This window comes from Piliocolobus tephrosceles, chromosome 18 (genome assembly GCF_002776525.5).
Source record: "Piliocolobus tephrosceles isolate RC106 chromosome 18, ASM277652v3, whole genome shotgun sequence".
NCBI lineage: Eukaryota > Metazoa > Chordata > Mammalia > Primates > Cercopithecidae > Piliocolobus > Piliocolobus tephrosceles.
The window spans coordinates 61,693,208-61,718,884 of NC_045451.1; the positions used below are offsets into that span (position 1 = coordinate 61,693,208).

The 25,677-nt window shown below is 42.2% G+C and overlaps 1 protein-coding gene and 1 pseudogene across 1 annotated transcript in view; both read right to left on the reverse strand.

Moving 5' to 3' along the window:
• YES1 (YES proto-oncogene 1, Src family tyrosine kinase) overlaps positions 1-23,270 on the reverse strand; it is a 91,345-nt gene extending 68,075 nt beyond the window's left edge. Inside the window, exon 1 of the mRNA XM_023228501.2 lies at positions 23,015-23,270. The gene's annotated coding sequence lies outside the window, so the exon portion shown is untranslated. The remainder of the gene's footprint in view (positions 1-23,014) is intronic.
• LOC111553620 lies at positions 7,075-7,221 on the reverse strand (annotated as a pseudogene).
• Positions 23,271-25,677: the final 2,407 nt, after the last annotated feature.

Below are 25,677 nucleotides of genomic sequence, written 5' to 3' on the forward strand. Positions count from 1 at the left end.
GCAGAGGTTGCAGTGACCCAAGATTGCGCCATTGCACTCCAGCCTGGCCAACAAGAGTGAAACTTGAAGGAAAAAAAAAAAAGTAAATCTAGAAAGTAGAGATGCAACAGTGAACAAAACAAGGTCCGAGGCATCGTGCAGCTTGCATTCTTATTAAGAACAGTAACAGATAATATTAGGTGGCTGCTATGTGCTAAATACTATCCTAAGTACGCTTGCATGTACTAACCCATTTAATCCTTACAACCACCCTTTCAGTTAAGGACTATTTTTATTCACCCCTTAAACATGAGGAAACTAAGGCACACAGATAAGGTAACTAGTCTAAGGTCAAAGATGCTCTCAGGCAATTTAGCTCCAGAACAGTACTATCCAATAGAAATACAATGTGAACCACAAATACAAGCCACATATGCAATTTTAAATTTTCCACTAGCCACATTTAAAAAGGTAAAACAAAAAGAGATTAATTTTAGTATCTTATTTAACTTATTATATCAAAAATGTTATCAACATGCAATTAATATTTAATAGTTGAATTATTCTACATTCTTTTCCATATTAAAATCTGGTGTGTATTGCGCCAGGCGTGGTGGTTCACGCCTGTAATCCCAGCACTTTGGGAGGCTGAGGCAGGTGGATCACTTGAGGTCTGGAGTTTGAGAATGCCTGGCCAACATGGCGAAACCCCGAGTCTACTAAAAATACAAAAATTAGCTGGGGGTGTTGGCACGCGCCTGTGAGCCCAGCTACTTGAAATCGGGTGTGTATTTTACACTTACAGTACATCTCAATTTGGACTAGCCACATTTCAAGTGCTCATCTATTATACTGGAGAGTGTTCGTAACCACTGTTATATGTTTTTCTACTAAAAAAAATAGTGTATTCTCAGGATGTAAGAATACACTATTCTTACATAATAGACACTCTTTAGGGTCTATTAATAATATTAATTCACCATATTAAAAAACAAGGTAGTTTAGCCAAGTGTGGTGGTGCGTGCCTGTAATCCCAGCTACTCCAGAGGCTGAGGCGGGAGAATTGTTTCAACCTGGGAGGCAGAGGGTGCAGTGAGCTGAGATTGTGCCACTGTACCCCAGACTGTATGACAGAGCGAGACTTCATCTCGAAAAACAAACAAACAAACAAAGAAGCCATATTGACCATTTTGGGTTTGGGTTAAAAAAAATGAAATGAAAAATAAGGAGTCAAGTGCAGCTGCACACATCTGTAGCCCCAGCTACTCTGGAGGCTGAGGCAGGAGGCCAGGAATTCAAGGCTGTAGAGTGCCATAATCACGCCTGTGAATAGCACTATTTTCCAGCCTCAGGAACACAGTGAGACCCCACCTCTTTATACACATACATAAATAAAAGGGTGGGGGAGGAGGAGGGGGAGGAGGATGAAGAGGAGGAGGAAGAGGAGGAAGAAGTGGAGGAGGAGGAGGAGCAGGAGCAGCCGCTGCCAGCAGGTGCAGTGGCTCAAATCTGTAATCCCAGCACTTTGGAAGGCTGAGAAGGGAGAATTGCTTGAGGCCAGGAGTTCAAGATCAGCCTGGGCAATATAGCCAGACCTTGTCTCTATTTAAAAAAAAAAAAATTTAAAAAAGAAAGAAAAAGAAAAAAAGCTATTTATTTCAATAAAAGCCAAGGGAAAAAAAAAGCTTAAATCAACACCCACCCCTACTTTTAAATAACTCTTATGAACTAAAAATAGAGGAATCCTTCCATAATATTATATATCTATAGCCAAAGTTCAAGTCAACTCTGCCATCCCAGCTTAATGGCAAACACCAGAAAGTGTCTTAATGCTCATTATAATTATTAATTTTTTTTTTTCTTTGAGACAGAGTCTCACTATGTCACCAGGCTGGATGCAGTGGTGCAATCTGGGCTCAACCTCCGCCTCCTGGGTTCAAGTGATACTCCTGCCTCAGTCCCCCGAGTAGCTGGGACTACAGGCGCCCACCACCAAGACCGGTTCGTTTTTTATATTTTTAGTGGAGATGGGGTTTCACCATGTTGGCCAGGATGATCTCAAACTCCAGACCTCATTATCCACCCGCCTTGGCCTCCCAAAGTACTGGGATTACAGGCGTAAGCCACCATGCTCGGCCATTATAATTATTACTTGAAATGAGGTTTCACTCTGTCATCCAGGCTAAAGTGCAGTAGCCTATCATAGCTCACTACAGCCTCGAACTCCTAGTCTTAAGCAATCCTCCCATCTCAGCCTCCTGAGTAGCTAGGGCTACAGGCATCTGCTGCCACACCCACCTAATTTTTTGATTTTCTGCAGAGATGGGGTCTCACTAAATTGCTCAGACTGGTCTCAAACTCCCGGACTCAAGTGATCCTCCCGCCTCAGTCTCCCAAAGCACTGGGATTATAGGTGTGAGCTACTGTGTCTGATCTACATGATCCCTTATACAAAAAAAAGTAAGACAATTAACTGAAAAGCTATTAGACACAGATTTCCATAGGGCAGCTAAAAAAATATATTGAGAAATAAGTAGTTTTGTAATATACCCAAAATAGTTATAAAGTAGTACTCAATAAATGATAGGGACCTATCAAAAGTACACGGGAACTCATTTGAAGAGGCTCTTGCTGACCAAATATAGAATTTGAACATCCAAAAAAAAAAAAAAAAATTGGTGACACTAACAGATTACAACTAGTTGACTAAGATAATCCATAAGTCACTCTAATAAATAAGTAAGAACAGGAAGGTTCTCTCTTACAGAATCCCAACTACTAAACTTGGAATAAGAGAGCTAGAAAAGTATTATTTTACAACTCTTACTGCAACAATTAATTCAGCCAAGGAATCATCAATGGAAGCAAAAACTATTTCCTTATGTATAGTTTATTAAAAAGAGAAAAAAGCTCATTTTATGAAGAAACGTGACAGATACCACTTAACTAAGTAATCAAAGTTAATATTGCCAATAGTAGGATAGACTAACACAGAGTGTCTCCTGATGTCTTGTACTCTGAAGAACATAATAGCCTTTATGTGGTACTCCTGCCTCAAATTCATAATCTAAATCAAATCATGAGGAAATATCAAACAAAAGCTCATTGATGTACACTATATGAAACCAGTAGTCTAACTTTAAAAAAAACCAGTGTCATGAAAGATAAAGACTGAAGAATTGTTCAGATTAAAGGAGACTAAAGAAACATGACAACTAAATGCAACATGTATTTCTAGATTGGATTTTGGATTTTTGTTATAAAGAATATTATCAGGACAAATGGAAAAATATATGAACTATTGTATTACTTTCCTTGCCACATTTCCTTTACTGTTCCCTCCTAGGGCTGCTGTAGAAAAAATGGCTTAAAACAACAAATTATCTCATAGTTCTGGAGGCAGGATGTCCAAAATTAGAGTGTCAGCAGGGCTAAGCTCCCCCTGAAACTCTGGATACCATTCTTCCTTGCCTCCTCCTAGTTTCTGATGGTAGCTGGCAATCCTTCATGCTCCCGGATTACAGGTGCATCCCACCAATTTCTGCCTCTGCTGTCACAAGGCATTCTCTCCAGGTGTCTGTCTTCACATGTGGGTTTTTGGTTTTTGTTTTGTTTTTTGAGACGGAGTTTCGCTCTGTCACCCAGGCTGGAGTGGAGTGGCCACAATCTTGGCTCACTGCAACCTTGCCCCCCGGGTTCAAGCGATTCCCCTGCCTCAGCCTCCCAAGTTGCTGGAACTATAGGCGCGTGCCACCACGCCTGACTAATTTTTGTATTTTTAGTATAGACGAGGTTTCACCGTATTAGCCAGGATGGTCTCAATCTACTGACCTCGTGATCTGCCTGCCTTGGCCTCCCAAAGGATGCTATTTCCAAATAAGGCCACATTCACAGGTACTGAGGGTAAGCACCCTTTTGGGGAACATAACTGAATTCGCAACTGGAAATTAGGTAACTGTATTATACTGATATTGAACTTGTTGAATTCAGTAACTGTACTGCAATTGTATAAGAAAATGTCCTTGTTTTAGGAAATACATATCAAAATATTTAAGGGTACTGAGACATGATGTTTGCAATTAACTTTCAAATGGTGGTGGCAGGGACACACATACCCAAGGAGGGAACCATAAAGGAAAGGTGGCAAAATGTTAACAACTGGTAAATCTGGGTGGAGGGCATCCAGGAGTTCTTTGTGCTACTCTTGCAACTTTTCCGTAACTTTGAAATTATTTCTAAATAAACGTGCAGCACTATTTTCAACAGCAAAGACTTGGAACCAATCCAAATCCCCATCAATGATAGACTGGATAAAGAAAATGTGGCACCTATACACCATGGAATACTATGTAGCCATAAAAAAAGGAGTTCATGTCTTCTGCAGAGACATGGATGAAGTTGGAAATCATCATCCTCAGCAAACTAACACAGGAACAGAAAACTAAACACCGTATGTTCTCACTCATCAGTGGGAGTTGAACAACGAGAACACATGGACACAGGGAGGGGAATATCACACACTGGGGCCCGTTGGGGGGGGGGGGAAAGAGGAGGGGGAGCATTAGGACAAATACCTAATGCATGCGGGGCTTAAAAACTAGATGACGGGTTGACAGGTGTAGCAAACCACCATGGCACATGTATACCCATGTAACAAACCTGCACATTAAACACATGTATCCCAGAACTTAAAATTAAAACACACACACACACACACAAACACACACACACACACACAAATAAGACCGATGAGTAAGTACAACAAAAGTTCAGAGTCTATGTAAGAAAATAAAACTGGGATATAAAAGACAATCTCAAAAAATAAACACATCACTTATTTTTAGACGATATATTATAAAGATGCCCATCCTTCCTATAAAAATCTACATAACATTAAATCAAAATCACAAGGAAGTTCATATGAAAAAGTAAATGCATATGAATAGCTGAGAAAGTTTTGAAAAGGAAAACAGGAAATTTTCCTTCTAGGAATCACAACCTCATGGTTAAGAGTATAGGCTCTGGGCCAGGCGCCGTGGCTCACGCCTGAATCCCAGCACTTTGGGAAGCTGAGGCGGGCGGATCACGAGGTCAGGAGATGGAGACCATCCTGGCTAACACGGTGAAACTCCGTCTCTACTAAAAATACAAAAACTTAGCCGGGCATGGTGGTGGGTGCCTGTAGTCCCAGCTACTCGGGGGAGGCTGAGGCAGGAGAATGGTGTGAACCAGGGAGGTGGAGCCTGCAGAGCCAAGATCACACCACTGCACTCTAGCCTGGGCGACAGAGTGCGACTCCATCTCAAAAAAAAAAAAAAGAGTCTAGGCTCTGGAGTTACAAAGTTAGGTTACAGTCCTAGCTTGTAATTTGAGTAAATTTAACCTCTTGAAGTTTATTTATCTGTAAAACTAAAGATATCAAGAATACTTAACTCTTGACGGCTCCATGAGAAAGGCGTTAGTAAATATGTTAAAGTATTTATCACAGGCACTGTCACACAGTCAATTATCAATACACATTAGTTGCTGTTATCATGGTTATAATCAGCAGCATCAAGATATGTGGTATTGGCATAGAAATAAACAATTAGGCCGGGTGCAGAGGCTCACCCTGGTAATCCCAGCACTTTGGGAGACCGAGGTGGGCAGATCACAAGGTCAGGAGCTCAAGACCAGCCTGGCCAACAAAGTGAAACCTGTCTCTACTAAAAATACAAAAACTAGCCGGGTGTGGTGGCAGGCATCTGTAGTCTCAGCTACTCAGGAGGCTGAGGCAGGAGAAGCACTTGAACCAGGAGGTGGAGGTTGCAGTGAGCTGAGAAGGCACCACTGCACTCCAGCTTGGTGACAGCAAGACTCTGTCTCAAAAAATAAACAAACAATTAAATCCCTCAAAAAGAGCCCAGAAACAGGCCCAAGAGTAAAAAGAATTTGTAAATGCTAAAAGGTGGCATTTTGAACCAGTGTGAAGACAGATTTAATAACTAGCAGTAGTGAGGTGTATCATCTGAGGAAAGAAAAAATTACCTCACAACACACATAAAATCCAGAGTAAAGAGCTAAATGACTTGCAAGACAAAACAAAACAAAACAAAAACCTGTAGGTAGAATTTTTAACATCATCTTCAAGTGGAGAAAATATTCTTGAAACACAAAATCCAAAAGTTATAGAAGGAACATTATGCACAGACATGGAAAAGTCTTTGCAACATAAAGACAAAGAATATCTATAATATATTGAAGAGTCCCTAAAAATTTATAAGAAAAAGACAAATAAGCCAATAGTAAAACTGGCAAAGGTTATGAGCAAGCAGTTCACCACAAGGAGAGATGCATAGTAGCTTTCAATCGAAAAAGCAAATTAAAATAATTTTAAGATATCTTTATTCATATATATAACTAACAAAAATAAAACGATGTTCTATCAATCCCCCTAAAAAAAACTGAGAAAATATAGAAAGAGCTTTAAACCTGCTAACATCTGTGGCTCTGTTTATCACCAAAAGAAAAAGCAACACCTATCATGCCATTAGAACACTTTATTATGGAAAGAGGAAAAACAAAAACAAAACACAGGTAGAAAAGCAATCACTGAACCTTACTGTTAGAAGGGAACTAAGCTTATGAGGTCTGACCACTCACCAACACAAGAAAGTACCACTGACAATGGCCTATATGCAGCATTTACTCAACTCCAGAGGCAAGGCAGTTCAATAAAGCACTTCTCAACAACTGTTAAAAATTACTTCTTTATAATCTTCAAATTGCTTCAAAATGATACCAAACATCTGTTTAACAAACTTTTTAAAAACTTTGTCAGGAATCAAAGGCAACTTTCAGAGTCTGCATTTATTAACATTCACCTTTTAAGGCAACATCTAATCATTTTTCTAAGATATCTACCTGTCTCCATGATTTCTCTCTTACTGGTAGGGCCCTGGAAGTATCAGAAATATCTTTCAGAACCTTGGAATTCTTCTAGACCTAGAGACATGAAATTATGTAAAGCTACATGCATCTTACTATTTTCTTATTATTTATTTGTTTTTAATATTATAAACTTCACACTATGATCTCTTATGACAAAAAAATGACAGAGGAAAAGCACGAACACAGTCCCTCACTACTACAAATTCTGCATTTGAGGAAATCACAGGGGTCAGCACAACCAGAGTGCAATGGATGAGCCTCACTCTGGGAACCACCTTCCTGATCATGGTATCTACCCTGCCAGGTAAGTGTACTGTCTATTTTCTTTTTGTTCTAGTTTTTCTAATTTAAAGAGTAACTTCTTGTTACAGACACGAGAAGATAAAAAGGAGATACACTATGTGTTCTGTGTCACCTATTATTTCAAGTTTCCTGAACTATAGATTCATGACTTCTTACTCCTGCTATAAATTTATCTCTAAGAATCATCAATATTGTTTTCCCTTTTCTGAAACATCAGTCATTGTAAAAATCCTATTCATCATCTGACAACATCCTAAGAGGTTCACAACCCTCTCTTCTACTTGGCCTTTGTCATGAGTTTCTCCTTCTAACTTAGTTTATGCAACAAAAACAAAATAAAACAAAAACTAAGACCCAGCTGGAGTGATGATGGGGTGGGGTGGGGGAAAAGGGGAGATGGTGAGAAAATGCGCAGGGGAGCCACGTTAGCTCCACCCTAATTTCTTTCTTTTTTTTTTTTTTTTGAGATAGAGTCTCGCTCTGTGGCCCAGGCTGGAGTGCAGTGGCCGGATCTCGACTCACTGCAAGCTCCGCCTCCCGGGTTCACGCCATTCTCCTGCCTCAGCCTCCCGAGTAGCTGGCTCTACAGGTGCCCGCCACCTTGCCCCACTAGTTTTTTTTTGTATTTTTTTTTAGTAGAGATGGAGTTTCACCATGTTAGCCAGGATGGCCTCGATCTCCTGACCTCGTGATCCGCCCGCCTCGGCCTCCCAAAGTGCTGGGATTACAGGCTCGAGCCACTGCGCCCGGCCTCTCCACCCTAATTTCTACCTGCTACCGCCCCCATGGAATTCTTTGATATGGCTACTTAGTATCTTTTCTCAATCACTAGAAGTGCTATGTAAATGGACATATAATACTTGTTCTACTCTGACCCCCTCCCTCTACCAGTGTGTTTCCTAACCTTTCATATAAGAAGTCTGGGGCATTTTAAGACTTTTCACTCCTTCAGGGGATACACTGTTAGAATTTTAAGCCTCACTCTTACTGGTTTTCAAATGTTTCCTAAAGTCTAGTGCACACATCTTAAAATCCAGAACTCTCTTTCCTGCTACTTTTTTTTTTTTTTTTTTTTTTTTGAGACGGAGTCTCGCTCTGTCGCCCAGGCTGGAGTGCAGTGGCCGGATCTCAGCTCACTGCAAGCTCCGCCTCCCAGGTTTATGCCATTCTCCTGCCTCAGCCTCCAGAGTAGCTGGGACTACAGGCGCCAGCCACCTTGCCTGGCTAGTTTTTGTATTTTTTAGTAGAGACGGGGTTTCACCATGTTAGCCAGGATGGTCTCGAACTCCTGACCTCGTGATCCGCCCGTCTCGGCCTCCCAAAGTGCTGGGATTACAGGCTTGAGCCACCGCGCCTGGCCTCCTGCTACTTTTAATATAAACTCAAGATGGCACGGCTCCTATCTGCAAAGGTTCTTTCTAGAATTTACATATCACTAGCTTTTTTTTTCTATTGATCCTAATTAAGTTCAAAATAGCAAATATCTTAATAGCTTACCACCTCAAATATAAAATTAAATTAGTCAGATGCTCTGCTTTAAGAAACACATTTCCAGACGCTGTTGGACTAACCAGTTTGCTTTATACTAATACTGTAATCTGAATTAAGATATCATCGATGCCCATACCTTTCAAATATTCTAACCACATTTGTACAACCATAGTATTTTCCATACAGATGTCTAACTTGTGTAACTATTGTACTTTTCATCCCCTTCTGTGACAGAGATAACTGTCTGTTCTCCCAAAATTCATTCTCCCCTTCTACGGTATGCAGTCCTCACTGGGAGGTGGCTGACCTGCTAGGAACTACTTTTTCCAGCTCTCCTTACACTCAGATAAATCCATATGACTTGCTTATATCAATGTAAAGTAAGAGGAACTGATGTGTGCCAGAGTTTTTAGGAAGTACAGTTGCGAGGCTGGGCATGGTGGCTCATGCCTGTAATCCCAGCACTCTGGGAGGCCGAGGTGGATGGATCACTTGAGGTCAGGAGTTTGAGACCAGCCTGACCAACATGATGAAACCCATCTCTACTAAAAATACAAAAAGTAGCCAGGCAAGGTGGTGCACACCTGTAATCTGAGGGACTCAGGAGGCTGAGGCAGGAGAATCGCTTGAACCTGGGAGGTGGAGGTAACAATGAGCTGAGATCGTGCCACTGCACTCCAGCCTGGGCAACAGAGCAAGACCCCATTTCAAAAAAAAATATTTAATTTAAAAATAAAAAATACAAATACAAATATAAAAATTAGCTGGGCATGGTGGCATACACCTATAATCCCAGCTACTTGGGAGGCTGAGGTGGGAGGATCACTTGAACCCAGGAGGCAGAGGTTGCAATGAGCAGAGATCATGCTACTGCACTCCAGCCTGGGCTACAGAACGAGACTCTGTCTCAAAACAAACAAGCAAAAACAAAAAACAAAAAAAGAAGTATGGTTGTTGGATATATATTTACAGAATATGATATAAAGAAACAGAACTCCTATATTGTAAGTGGGTGAATATGCTTAGGTTAAATAGTGCCCTTTAACATTTACAAGCTATTAAACTGAATCAAACCTTAGTTTCTCCATCAGACTCAAGTAGAATGCTTATTTGAAATTCATCCTGAGCATTAATGATACTAGTTTAGCACAAGTCTACCACTTCAAAGAGTCTTGAGTCAAAAACATTTGTGGTTACTGCATGAGCTTTTAGCGAAGTACTACTTGTTACTTCTTTCTCAATGCCAGCTGACTGTTGCATGTTCCTACAATCAAAAATATTTAATAAATGTCTATGTGTCATTGTTCTATGTGCTTGGAACTTTAGTAACCAAAACTAAGATCCCTACCCTCACAGAGCTTACATTCCAGTGGCAGCCATTCCAGGCATTTGGAGTCGGCAGTTCCAAGCCTATCTGCCAACCTTTATGTAAAGACTTAATAAACATGGGCAATAATAAACTGTTAGAGTTAACATGTGAAGGAGTTGTACTATAGATATTCTTTGCTGGATAATAATGCTACAAAAATTAAGCTAGTATTCCCGCTAGAAAACAATGTTTCAGCTTATTAGGGAGGACAAAGGGTACATTCTTAGATACAATTGGAGAAATAAAAGGAAGTCAAAGAAGAAAAGGCTACTAAGATGGTGAAGGAAATTATTGTTAACGTAAGAACTTGACACAGTGGCAAGAGAGTGGCAAATAAAATTTCTACTGGTAGCTTTAGATGAGACTCTTCTTCCAGACAGTGATGTTCATATAACAATAATAGTTACAAGGCTGGAGGTGGTGGCTCATGCCTATAATCTCAGCACTCTGGAAGGCCAAGGTCGGGGAGGATCAAACTCAGGAGTTTGAGACCAGCCTGGGCAACACAGGAATGCCCCGTCTCTGGAAAAATAAAAACAAAGGCCGGGCGTGGTGGCTCACGATTGTAATCCCAGCACTTTGGGAGGCTGAAGTGGGCGGACGGCGAGGTCAGGAGATCGAGACCATCCTGGCCAACATGGTGAAACTCCGTCTCGACTAAAATTACAAAAATTAGCCAGGCATGGTGGCGTCTGCCTGTAATCCCAGCTACTCAGGAGGCTGAGGCAGGAGAATGGCTTGAACCGGGGAGTTGGAGGTTGCAGTGAGCTGAGATCATGCCACAGCATTCCTGGCGACAGAGCGAGATTCTGTCTCAAAAAAATATAAAAATAACAGAATAAAAATTAAATAAAATTAGCCAGGCATAGTGGTGCACACTTGTGGTCGCAGCTACTGGGGACACTGAGGTGACTGCATTGCTTGAGCCCAGGAAGAAGAGGCTGCAGTGAGCGGTGATTGTGCCACTGGACTCCAGCCTGGGAGAAAGAGTGACACTCTGTCTCAAAAAAATGATTTATAGGAACCAACTAGTATAGAAGACTATAAGAATGAGGAACAAGCCAGTATGGAAGAAACCTTGCTTCCTCTAGAAGTATAGCCTTGAATGGCTGATAAGTCTGTACCAAGATGTAGGAAACTGCTATTATACTGACAGGGCAAATTAGAGAACGGCTGTCTTTCCACAACACATCTGAAATGTTGACTGAATCATCAGGCAATAAAGACCTTCCATCTATCTCTGCTAACTCACCTAGAAATGAATGACATAATTAGTAGAAATAAAGGCAATATTGTACAGTAACAATTTGATCCAGCTTCTGAGGCAGAAGACAGATTTGAGTACACTCTCCATATATATGTGTATACATGTATAGAGAGTGTGTATGTGTATATACAGAGAGAGAATATATAGACTTCACAAACCCAGACCTATAAAAGGGCAACATTTGCTACAGTTTAGTGTAATAACTCATCTTTTGCATGTTTCTTTATTCTTTTGATGACTTAAGTTTAAGAAACTTTATTGGGAAAACATGCTCTGCGAATCTGGCTCAACAAACACCTTATTTTATAAAAAGATGAAGAATGTTTTGGACTTAGTACATCATTTTCCATTACTAACCCCAACTTATAAAAAGATAGCATTTGCTACAGTTGTTAGTGTAATAACAAATGTTTTTCAGTTAATGAATATATTTAATATCTGACCTTAATTAACAACTGATGTCTATTATAAAACATGCACCACAAAGTTACTTCCATTAAAAAGAAAAGCATAGGCTGGGTGTAGTAGCTCAAGCCTGTAGTCTCAGCTGCTCAGGAAGATTACTTGAGCCGAGGAGTTCGAGGCTGTAATGAGCTATGATCACACCACCGTACTCCAGCCTGGGCAAACAGAAAGAAAGAAAAACAAAATAAAAAATAAAAAAAAGTGGCCGGGCGTGGTGGCTCAAGCCTGTAATCCCAGCACTTTGGGAGGACGAGATGGGCGGGATCACAAGGTCAGGAGATGGAGACCACGCTGGCTAACATGGTGAAACCCCATCTCTACTAAAAAATACAAAAAAAAAAAACTAGCCGGGCGAGGTGGCGGGCGCCTGTAGTCCCAGCTACTCGGGAGGCTGAGGCAGGAGAATGGCATAAACCCGGGAGGCGGAGCTTGCAGTGAGCTGAGATCCGGCCACTGTACTCCAGCCTGGGTGACAGAGCGAGGCTCCGTTTCAAAAAAAAATAAATAAATAAATAAAAATAAAAAAAAGAAAGAAAATAAAATAATTAAAAAGTATTGCTGGGCGCGGTGGCTCATGCCTGTAATCCCAGCACTTTGGGAGGCCGAGGCGGATCACCTGAGGTTGGGAGTTCGAGACCAGCCTGACCAACATGGAGAAACCCCACCTCTACTAAAAGTACAAACAATAAGCTGGGCATGGTGGTGCATGCCTGTAGTCCCAGCTACTCAGGAGGCTGAGGCAGAAGAATCGCTTGAACCTGGGAGGTGGAGGTTGCAGTGAGCAGAGATCGTGCCATTGCACTCCAGCCTGAGCAACAAGAGTGAAACTCCATCTCAAAAAACAAAAAAAGTATTAATTGAACATTCTTTGCCAACAATTCAAATGCACTATTTAATGAAGAAAAAAGACAAGAAATCTCCCTTTCCATCATTGCTCCTCATTCCTAAAAAAGTTATGGCATACACAACAGGCTTGTAGACAGTCCTAGATTTAAATCCCAGTTCTGCTAGTTATGTGACCTTAGCAAATTATATATACTTTCTGATCCTCGGTTTCTTCATCTGTAATAAATCCCTACCTCAAGGGATCCAGCACAGTGGCTCACACCTGTAATCCTAGCACTTCGGGAGGTTGAGGCAAGGGGACTGCTTGAGCCTAGGAGTTCAAGACAGCCTGGGCAACATGGTGAAACCCTGTCTCTATCCTAAAAAAAATAACAATAAAAACCAGGCCGGGCATGGTGGCTCATACCTGTAATCCCAGCACCCTGGAAGGCGGAGGCAGGGGGATCCCTTGAGCCTAGGGGGTTTAAGACGAGTCTGAGCAACATGGTGAGACATTTTAAATTTTAAAAATTAAAAACAAAATATTAGCAGGGCATGGTGGCTCACAACTGTGGTTCCAGCAGCTACTCAGAGACTAAGGTGGGAGGAACACTTGAGCCTAGGAGGCAGAAGTTGCAGTGAACCAAGGTTTTGCCACTGCATTCCAGCCTGGGTGACAGAGTGAGACTCTGTCTCAAAAATAAAAAATAAATACCCATCTCATTCCTAATTTTTCTGTGTATTTTGGAAACACATTTCAAAGATTCAAGTCAAATGTGACAATGCATATAAAAGTGTGGCATAGTACCTATTACAGGACAGGCTTTCTTCTTTCCCTACCCAATGCCAAAGAGGAGTGAATGGGTGGGAAATGAAAAAAGACAGAGAAGATAAAGTTACAAACTCCGTATTATAACACTCCTCATTTTCCCAAACCCTTTTCTACTATTTTTGTTTATTACTCCCGATCTTTTGAAGCTTTTCTATAACTCATACTGTCCTATAGGGTTAGAGTATGAGGCAGGTTTCACAGAGCCTATCAAGCAGGTGGGGAAACCTAGGGAAGTTTCTGTATTTAAATTAAGCTTAACAGCAATGCCTTATACGGAGAATCTGAGTATCCTAACAGGGAACTCAAAACAGTGATTTTTAAATAGTGAGGAGCCGGTAAGGTGGGAAAGGAGGGTGACTGGCAAGGCTACAGGGTTCACCCACCTCATAATCAGAGCATGTGTAGGCCAAATATTCTATTTGATCAAAGAGCTCAGCAGTCAACAAAAACAAGGCAAAAACTGAGAATCAGTCAGAAAATATTTTACCACCAAAACATTTTACCTATTTGTGAGGCTTTTATAAGACTCCAACGGGCTGCCTAGAAATCAGGCCAAAAGGCTTATGTTACAGAAAAGACTTCCTGGAAAAACAGACTCTAATTTTTTTTTTTGAGACAGAGTTTCCCTCTCGCGCCCAGGCTGGAGTGCAGTGGTGCAATCTCGGCTCACTGCAAGCTCCGCCTCCCAGATTCATGTCATTCTCCTGCCTCAACCTCCCAAGTAGCTGGGCCTACAGGTGCCCGCCACTAGGCCCGGTTAATTTTTTGTATTTTTTAGTAGAGATGGGGTTTCACCATGTTAGCCAGGACGGTCTCAATCTCCTGACCTTGTGATCCGCCCACCTCAGCCTCCCAAAGTGCTGGGATTACAGGCGTGAGCCACTGTGCCCGGCCTACAGATTCTAATTTTCAAAACATCAACTTACAAACTTTCGGAACACTATAATTTTAGTTTCTTTGTTTTAGAAAATCTATTTCACAAAACTTAAAAAGTTAAACATTTTCCAATGCCATACTTGTCTTGCTCTAAATATTAACTGTATGTGTACAAAAACAAATATCCAGAACAAGTTGTTCATACCTTTGTCAATTAAAAAAATTAAGTGTAAATTTTGATAATAGTGGCTATTTTTCTGATATAATGTTGCAAAGTTTTTATTCAAACAGCCACAATTACTTGTTAATTGACATCATAACTATCCACTTCAACAGAATAATTAAGTCTTTTTTCTAATTTTATTATGAAAAAATCTGGGTTCGGCGCAGTGTCTCACGTCTGTAATCCCAACACTTCGGGAGGCCAAGGCAGGCAGATCACCTGAGGTCAGTAGTTCAAGATCAACCAGGCCAACATGGTGAAACCCCATCTCTATTAAAAATAAGAAAATTAGCTGGGTGTGGTGGCACACACCTGTAATCCCAGCTACTCAGGAGGATGAGGCAGGGAGAACTGCTTGAACCCGGGAGGCAGAGGTTGCAGTTGTAGTAAGCCGAGACTGCATCTCAAAAAAAAAAAAAAAAAAAAAAAGAGGGCCGGCTGAGGTGGCTCATACCTGTAAGCCTGGTACTTTGGGAGGCCAAGGCAGGTGGATCACCTGAGACAGGAAGTTGGAGACCAGCCTGACCAACATGAAGAAACCCCATTCTCTACTAAAAACACAAAAATTAGCCGGGCGTGGTGGCACATACCTGTAATCCGAGGTACTTGGGAGGCTGAGGCAGAAGAATCACTTGAACCCAGGAGGCTGAGGTTGTAATGAGCCGAGACTGAGCCACTGCACTCCAGCCTGGGAGACAGAGCGAGACTCCAACTCAAAAAAAAAAACCAAAAAACAAAAACCTAGCATAATATTTGTCACACCACAGGTTTAATAAACGTTTGCTTAATTAGCATAACTGCAATTTGCTTGAGAAACTTCCATGCCAAGTCCATGGGTAAGTTTTTTATAATCTTTCCTTATAGCTAATTTGATTCCAAAATTGAGACTCAAACATTTCCTCAAAATTTTATCAATACGGTCATGCATCACTTAACATATATTCTGAGAAATGCCTCATTAGGCAGTTCTGACATTATGTGAATATCCTAGAATGTACTTACACAAACCTACGTGGTATAGCTGACTACAACCTTGGGCCATATAGTACGGCCTATTTCTCTCAGGCTACAAACCTGTATAGCAGGCAACTGTAAAGAATACTGCAGGCAACTGTAACACAGTATTTGTGTATTTAAACATAACTAAATGTAGAGGCCGGGCGCGGTGGCTCAAGCCTGTAATCCCAGCACTTTGGGAGGCCCAGACGGGCGGATCACGAGGTCAGGAGATCGAGACCATCCTGGCTAACACGGTGAAACCCCGTCTCTACTAAAAATACAAAAACTAGCCAGGCGAAGTGGCGGGCGCCTGTAGTCCCAGCCACTCGGGAGGCTGAGGCAGGAGAATGGCGTAAACCCAGGAGGTGGAGCTTGCAGTGAGCTGAGATCCAGCCACTGCACTCCAATCCGGGCGACAGAGCGAGACTCCACCTCAAAAACAAGAACAAAAAAAAGGCCGGGCGCGGTGGCTCAAGCCTGTAATCCCAGCACTTTGGGAGGCCGAGACGGGCGGATCACGACGTCAGGAGATGGAGACCATCCTGGCTAACACAGTGAAACCCCGTCTCTACTAAAAAAATGCAAAAAACTAGCCGGGCGAGGTGGCGGGCGCCTGTAGTCCCAGCTACTTCGGAGGCTGAGGCAGGAGAATGGCGTGAACCCGGGAGGCAGAGCTTGCAGTGAGCTGAGATAGGGCCACTGCACTCCAGCCTGGGTGACAGAGCGAGACTCCGTCTCAACAACAACAACAAAAAAACCTAAATGTAGAACAGATCAGTAATTACACAGTATAAAGAAAAATGGTACACCTGTACAGGGCAGCTCTACTATAATCTTAGAGGATCACCTTCATGGACTGAAACTTCCTTAGGCAGAGCATGACTATACTGTAACAACTTCAACTGTGGCAGAACACACATTTATATAAAGCTGAGAAACTATTAGAAACCATCAGGCCCAACTTTTGTTTCAAATTGCTAAACTAAGGCCTAGGGAGTTTACTGAACTGACCAAAGCTAAACAGCTCTTCACCATCAGAAATGAAACTAAAATCTAGAGAGTGCTCTACCTTCCAGTCCTTTCCTTAAAACACCATATTGCCTTCTCTGCTCCTTCCAAATGTCTGACTGCTACTATTTTTAAAGTATCCTTATCTGTAAAATATTAATCACATCAGAATAGAAGTTAGAAGTCAACACATTTGCCAGGAAACCACCACCACCAACTTTCTCCATCTCACCCCAATTTCTACTCAACGCTAAGAAACTGAAAAGTTACATTAAAAAATTAGAGAGGCGAAAATCCTCTTAAGTCAGTTGAAGAAAACCTAGAATCCACATTTTGTTGGGAACAGAGGCTGAAAACCAGACGATCTTGAAGTTTCAGTGGTCAGTCCTTTTCCTCCCAGCACTTCCTGTTCCATCCTCACCCCCAATAACCCAGCAAAAGTAAACCTATGAATTATGCATTCCTTCACACATATTACCGCAAGACAATCAGGACTATTTTCTTTTTGTCCTAGGTATATATGAACAAGTCATAATTGCGATACTGACTGTCACTACTGTGATGAGATACCAAACGCATTTTTTTAAAAATCTAGGATTTGTCTTTAGCATAACTTGGACTTCTATTCGCTAAAATAGTACAACGTATTTATTTAAAATAAATCTTACTAGAGACTAAACTTCAACTACAACAAATTTTCAGTTCATATTAGAAATATCAAAATGATCTTTAAATTAATGTTTGAAGGATTGCTTATTTTGTAAAATCACCTTCTAGAATAAAACCTTGAGAGCGAAAATCTAAAGAATTAACTTTGAGCTATGAAAAAGCATTAAGCTAGTTTTATAACATTTCAGTAGAGCTGTATTCAAAACATTTGTCTGTAGTTGTAAATTCATATAAATCTGCCTAGAACCACATCCTTACATACAATTCAGAATTTATTTAGTATTTATTGTGGTAAGGGCTGTTCTCAAAGACGCTATAAAACGGCTCCTTGACACAGTGAATACTAGGTCAAGAATAACAGACAAGCATGGAAAGAAATAATTACAATGCAAGGAGAGGTGTGTTTTGACATAAGTGTTTTGTGGGAGCACAAAGAGGTCATAACACCAATGTCTTGCTAAGTATATGCCATAATGATGTGTACTTAATGTTCAAATGTGTGGTCTTCCTGTACCTCATCCTTCCTCTGGTTATACAAGTTTCAGCACTACTGTTCTCAATCCTCTCTAATCTCCATCCCAAATTAGCCAAACCCCAAATTACCAAAGACAAGTCAAAGGAATTGTCTCCAGATTTTTAGTAGATAGTAGTGGTAAAAGCAAGGACAAGACGCTGCTGTAGCTGGGTGTGGTGGCCTATAATTCCAGCATTTTGGGAGGCCCAGGCAGGTGGACTGCTGGAGCCTAGGAGTTTGAGACCAGGCTGGACAACATGGTGAGACCCCATCTCTCCAAAAAGTTCAAAAATCAGTCAGGTATGCTCCAGTTTGGCCAACACAGTGAAACCCCGTCTCTACTAAAAATATAAAAATTAGCCAGGCGTGGTGGTGCATGCCTGTAATCCCAGCTACTTGGGAGGATGAGGCACGAGAATCACTTCAACCTGGGAGGCAGAGGTTGCAGTGAGCCAAGATCACGCCATTGCACTCCAGCCTGGGCAACAGAGTCAGACTCCATCCAAAAAAAAAAAAGCCAGGCATGGTGGTTCACCCCTGTGGTCCCTGCTACTCAGGAGGCTAAAGTGGGAGGATCCCTTGGACCCCGGAGGTCAAGACTGCAGTGAGCTGTGACTGCGCCACTGCACTCCACTCTGGGCAACAGAGCAAGATCCTGTCTCAAAAACAAAGCAAAACAAAAAAACAGAAAAGATGTGACTGCTGCTATTTGCTTGGCATATTTATAAGCTGAGCAACATTTTAGAAGCAGCAAAATTTGCCTATGGCATCTTCCAGTCTGGGGATTGCCATATATAGCTGATAATGTATTTGCAACTGTTGATGTCCATCTTCTCAAACACCAGGGATAAAGAAAGAACAAAAGGAAAAGAACGCAGAGCTCCTACTAGCAAAATTCAGGCAGCCACAGGGGATATGCAATGTATAGCTAATTCTAGAAGTCATTCCTCTTGAAGGCCTTCCACTTCCTAGGAGAAAGTAGAGTCCAAAGAACCTACATGCCAGCAATTCTACTCCCCTCCCCTAAACAGTTAAAAGGAGCAATTCTAAGAATCACAGCTTAAAGTAAAATGAAGTACAACGCTACAAGGAACCTGCAGTCTCACAGCTTACTGTACATTTGAACAAGAGAAACTGAAGGGCATCGCTACCCTAGATTTGCAGGGGGGAGGAGTTGAGGCACAGAGGCTTGTAACTCAGTCCATTAGTACCTCAACAGTACATTATTCTATACTCTAAAATTACAGGATCCTCTGTCTTTCCTGGAGTGGGCTTTCAGATCTTAAAGGTAAACCCAAATCCAGACCAGGATATATTGCCATCAAGTCTGCTAGTTCCAAGACAACAGTAGTGCTGCCGTCGCCAACGATTCCTTGGCATACAGACATGTGAAAATGATATTGGCGGCAGCACTGGCTCTTCTCTTTCACCCTCTACTGTTACTATAGCTCCTTTTGCTAAATCTGCCTCTGAGTTTAGACAGGAGCTGGATGGTTAGTAATCACCCAGCAGCTGCAGCTGAGCAATACTCAGCCTAATTGTGGCACTGGAGCAGCTGAGAGGAAGAAAAGAGATAATACACACCCTGCCATAGCCATACACGAACTACCAATAAGACAACACACTTTAATAGAAACAGATTATTTCCTTTAAAGAAAAGTAGTTGTACCTCGCTATAGGACTTATATTTATATTATAAACTTGTTTAAATGTGAACTGAAAGTGACCTAAGCCATGCAGGGTTCTAAACAATGGAAGATCTTACTAAAACTTCCTGTAAATATTCACACAACAAAGCCTGCACCACAAACTTCACCTTTATAACATGACCAAAAGTTCCTGTGATATAAGAATCTGGCACAGATGTGATCTCTTCTTCAACTCTACAACAATGCAAAGCCACAATATGAACAACTAAAATAGCAAGCCATTACATAAAGCAAATAAAATAGCACAACCCAATGATTCTCTGCATTTCTGAAACTCCAACACCATGTTGTAATTTAGAACCAAAACATATTCATCCTTCAGGTGCTGCAAATCTTCATAAACTTTAAACAAAAACTTATTTTATGCTGAGATTTCATGGTATTCTTAAGAATACAAAAACTAAGGCTGAAATTACTGATCTAAAGAATTACTGTTCTAGAAAACTGAAAATAGATAAAAGTCAAAACTTACGATCTTGATGTCATAACTGAGTTTTGTCATGTTATGTAATTTTCAGAAAAACAGAGTATTTGATGACAGAACAGTATCCATTCGTTCAATAAACATTTTGATTACCTTCTATTGGTTATTTACAATACACAAGCCGAAGCGGATTTTAATTTTGTAAAACCTGTGTCTTCTCTCAAAATATTTAAACAATTAACTTACTAAAGAAAACCAAGTAGAACTTTATTCAGAAAATTTTTCCCAACAATTCTCTAATTATTGTACATTTAGGAGTATTCGACTTTTTTTTTTTTTTTTTTTTTTTTTTGAGACAGTCTCACTCTGTTGCCCAGGCTGCAATGCAGTAGCACTATCTCAGCTCACTGCAATCGCTGTCTCAGGGTTTCAAGCGATTCTTGTGCCTTAGCCTCCCAGGTAGCTGGGATTACAGGGGTGCACCACCACACCCAGATAATTTCTGTACTTTTTAGTAGAGATGGGGTTTCACCATGTTGGCCAGGCTGGTCTCAAACTCTGGTGTCAAGAGATCCCCTTGCCTCCGCCTCCCAAAGTGCTGGGATTACAGGTGTGAGCCACCATGCCCAGCCTGACGTGTTCAAAGTTGTTATACATACTAGCTGGTATATGACAATTATGATTTAACAAATCTATTCCTATTTGCAAAGGATAGCCTAGGTAGTGTTCTAAAGTCAGTCACCAAATTATGTTCTTAAACCAAGCACCTCATACAGTACATTACACACTGGATTCCTTAAAAAAGAATTCATGTAAAATAGAACATAGAAACAGATTCTGCACACAAACGTAGGGCTTAATGTATTACACTAAAACCAATACCCTTGGTAACTCCTACCAGGTTAAAAGAACTTTGTTACCACTTCAGAAGCCGGGTCCCTATCACAATCTCCTCCCCTCTTTCCATATATTTCCTTTCATAGAACCACAGGTATTCTATGCTCCTATTTTTACGTTCACAGAAATTTCCTTGCAGGTTTTTTCTTTTTTAATTACCCAAGTTTGGGCGACACCAGAGTTTAGCATCACTTACATTTTTTTGGCATTAGTCTTCTTTCTTACTATAATTTTAATAGAATTAATAAATGATGCCTACACTGATGTTGTAAAGAAAAACTACCCATAGTAATAAATTATTTACTGTCTAACATGATGCAAATTTCAACTCTGAATAAGTCTTACACCATCGGTTGGTAATATTTCACTTATACAGGTTTACTTCTAGTCTTTTAGCACATTTATTCTTTTATCAATACATACCATGAAGGAATTCTACTTGCATAAACAATTTTTCAGCTTGTGAATTTCCTGCACTAAAACACACACACAAAAACAGCCCATGTATTAATATTATATACTTCGACCGTAAGACAAATTCCACCTAACCCAGGAAGACGGGTCAAAGCTGTAATTTCACTTTCAGATGAACAGAAAGGAATCAATTTTGCGGTTTATGAAGTCAGCAAAACCTAACTGCGAAATCAAAGCTATTATAACATTACGGTGGTTACAACAGAGTATGTATTTTAAGAGCCCTTTTATCTTTTATCCTGGAAACATGGATATAAACTGTTTTGTTTTCAGATCAAAGGCAATTGTCTATTTCAAATGTAGGACCCTCTGAAATGTCAACCAGCATTTAAAATCTCCACCGACTTTTAGCTAATGTCCAAAAATTAAAATACAATTTAACTTCCTTTTCTTACATGTCAATTGTGGCACGGGTCTCACATTTATCAGCAAACAAAAACAACAAAATCGTATATATTATTTGCTAAAGTAAAACTTCCTTACTGCACAATATATGAAAATCGTAAGTGATGCATACAAGATCCTTGGTTAATACAAGATACTCCTTTATTACCTGACCAAAATGCTTCCTGTCCACCGTGTGCCAAGCACTGTGACAGTTAAGGTATTAGATTTACCATGCACTTTTCCTTAAATGCACACTCATGTGTATACATTTAGTAATATTTTCCTTAGTCAGTTATTTAACTTTAGAAATTTAACAGGATGGTTTAAACACATTTAAAATTATCAAGACATCTTTGGCACTAATCTTACAATCATAATACATGAAGATACTATAATCATATATATACGTGAAATCAACTATGTGAAAACACACATCCGTGGAACGTATATACATAATAAATGGTATGGACATAAAATTGTGCTTCCACCAGACTTTCATTATTTCCTTTAATAATGTATAAATTAGACCGTATGTTATTCCACGCCTATATCAATTAATTATGCAGAAAATAATTCAACCAAATCCGAACTGTTAAGTCCTACTCGCTAAAAAACAAAAATTAAAGTTCCTACACCAGACTTGATTTTCAAAGAGCTTCTTAAAACAACTCTGCTCCATGCCCAATAAAGTGAAAGCTGTAAGCAATTATCAAGAAGAAAAACACACTTTAAGACAAAATTTTCTTTAACACATGTGGACAGGGAACCGAACGCAACGGGAGGCGGAGTGGCATGAAAAAGTGGACGCTGAATGGTAAATTTCCCAACCCCCAATCCAAAACAAAGGAAAACTTTAAACATGTTGCGGTTTTCAATCAAACCAAGTAAAGCCAGAGAGGCTCACTCACCCGCCCCACACACCCGCTCCTCTCCCCGCACAGCTGCTACCGGCGTCGGCCGACACACAGACAGACCCCCAGCCTTTAGGACCGAAAAGGGACCGCTTCCCTCGCCCCCACTTCGGCCGTGTGGGCAAAAATAAACCTCGCCTCCACGCCGCCGGGCTGTCCACACGACCCCAAAGACAAGGGGTGGAGAGTGTCCCCACGCCTCTGGGACCTCAGGTCGGACTTGGGCGGGACCCGGCAGGACTGAACGGGGCAGAGACAGAGTCAGGGGCGAGCAGGTAGCGCGGGGAACGAGACGAGCCCGCCGGGCGGGCCGGGGGAGGGGAGAAGTTTCTTCCCAACTTCCCGACTCTGGCCCGCGGGGGCGGGGAACCGCGGCGGTGCTGGCGGCTCCGGGCGCTGGGGCCTAGCCCTGTCCGTGTCGGGGTGGACCCCTCCGCCCGCGGGGCCCCACCCGGTCCTTACCTGTCCTCCGGCCGCGCTCTCATGAGTCGCTGCTGCCGCAGCTCGAGGTGGCGGGAGGGGGCGGAGGGCGGAGGCGAGGCCCGCGGGCCCTCTCCCTCCTCCACCTCCTCGTCCCGGGGCGCCCGGCGGCAGCAACGACGGCAGAGCCGGCCCGGGACGCGTTGCTTCAGGAGGAGGGAGCTCCCTGCCTCCCCACCCCTCGGCCTCACTCTCCACCTCCTTCCCCCGGCCCCGCCCCCTCACTTCTAGCGGGGGCGGGCGCGGGCGCGGGGCGGGGGCTGCGGCTACCTGCGCGCGCCGCTGTCCGCTCACCGGAACTCGGGCCACGCCGGCCCGGCTCCAGGGCCCCCAGCCTTCCGGTGCCTACGCCCCCGTCAGGTCCCCTTCCCGGGCTCCGGGCCGCTTTGCTGTGGTCTGGGTAGGCGACCGGTCCGTGTCACTTCTCCCGACCCAACATGGCGGCGGGGTCCGGGGCGGATTCCCGGGGGCGGCGCAGGCTGAGGGGGCGTGAGGAGGAGGTGCTTCCCCTCCCGGAGAGCAGGCCCCTGGCGCCCCTTCCCAGCTGCGAACCCACCGACGCTCGGCTGCTGCGGGGATTGAATGGGGCGCCCCGATACCGCCCCTCTGCCTTTCTCTTTTCCTTGGCCCGGTTCTCCGTAGTGCCCAGGGCTTTGGGGCTTGTTTTTGTAGGGGAGGACGGGGTTGAGTTTTTTTGGCTGGCTGGCTGCTTCTCAGCACTATGCTTCCGCACCCTTTTGTCGTTCGTAGTAAAATCTCAGCCCAACCGCGTGAGCGGGGGCGTTACTCACACCCTCATCACCATCCTGATGCCGTCCAAACAACGTTCACGTCTGGCCTCCTTCCGAGGCAGGGATCCTGTCCCTGCCCCCAGGAGCTTCCTGTTGACTGTAGGTCGAACCAGCCTTGCCGGGAGGGGAACCGAAGCTGAGTTCTGTTTGGAGACTATCTCAGTAATGGTGGCTTTGGCTTATGTTGGGACAGAGTATTTCTATATGATGCTGGCGGCAGCCCAGTGAGGGAAGTGCAACAAGTATGGTTACCCTGCTCGAAAGCTGTGGAAACAGCGACCCCGAAAGTGGAGGAGCCACGGCTGGAATCGTGTCGGTCTGAATCCGCGCACCTTTCCTATGAGCCTTGTAGCCAGTAGCTGAAGAAGGGGGAGGACCCGGAAGGATGGGGTGGGGGCGTAAAGATGAGGGTTGATCAAGGTCCTCATAGACTTACCCTTGAGGCCGTTCTGCTGCAGTCACTTCAGCCTTGTCAGACTTTCAGAGTAACTTCCTTTCTTTATTTCCTCTTTGGTGGGGTTGTAGGAATAATTGTGTGACTATTGGTTTCCTTTGCGGTTTTTAGTGAAATTCAGAATCATCGACAGATACGAAATAGTGCAATCATACGTGTCAGTATTACGGTGTTCTAGGAACTTAAGGAAATGCACATAAGGGTTTGAACATTTTTTTCTTCAGCTCACTAAATGAACGAAAGGTAGGCGTAGGCATTAAAGATACACATAATGTGGAACGGTGCTGTATTTTCTTTAGTTACTGAAACTTCATTTGTCTTTGACTGTCTCAGGGTTGTAAAATTTTATGTAGGTCTATATTCAGCTTTTATTAAAGTAGAAAATTCCTTGAGCTGTTGAGTTTCTTCACTAAATAGAGATGTCTTTGTCTTCCTAAACACTCAGTCTAAAAATCAGCTCTGAAATAGGCCGGGCACGGTGGCTCACACGTGTAATCCCAGTATTCTGGGAGTCCAAGACAGCAGGATCACTTGAGCACAGGAGTTGGAGACCAGCCTGGGCAACATGGGAGACCTCCTATCTAGTAAAATATATTTTTAAAAATAATAAATGAAATTAAATAGTAGTTTGCCCCAGTTTAAGGGGTAAGGTGGCTTTAAGATGTTCTCTATGGAGTTTTAAAGTTGGGAGAGTGTCAGAATGTCACAAGTTATAGATTACGTTGACTTACTGAGTTTGCCTCTCTTTGCCCTTGCTTTTATTATTTAATTACCACATTCCCTGATTTTTTTTTTTTTAGTATATTCATCAATGTCAAACTTCAGTCTGTAAATAACCTGGAAAGTTTTCAGTCTTAACATTTAGTGGCTCACTTGCGTCCAGGAATATTTTTTTTTAAAAAATTTTAATGAGGAAGAGAAAGTATGGAAAGTCTCACTGAGTTTGGTGTAACAAAAATTGCTTTTAATCTGTTCATCCTGAAATGGACAAATAAGCTTGCCCCTACTTTTGCCTCCTGCACAGCATAGAGGTGTGGTATGTACATTTGTGTTAGGGAGTGATAAGGAACTTAAGTCTGGAAACCCCTGGAAAAGTCTGCTGGAGGAAAAAGCTAGGGGAAAGCTTTAAACAAACAAACTTTATGAGATATGTTAGGTCCCTATAAAAGTAAGATGTTTTCATTTAAGTTGATTAATGCTTAAAATTATTTGGCTGGAAGTTTGAAAGGTTGAAAGTTGAACTAGGGCCCACTCAGTACCACCTTGGAACCTGTGAATCTACCAGGAAATGTTTTTGTTTAGGATAAACCTCTCCTACGTGCTATCAGTGATATGCTGCTGCTGCTGCTTCCGCCACTGAGGCTATGATGATGATTTTCTCTTCCTGGTAACAGTAAAAA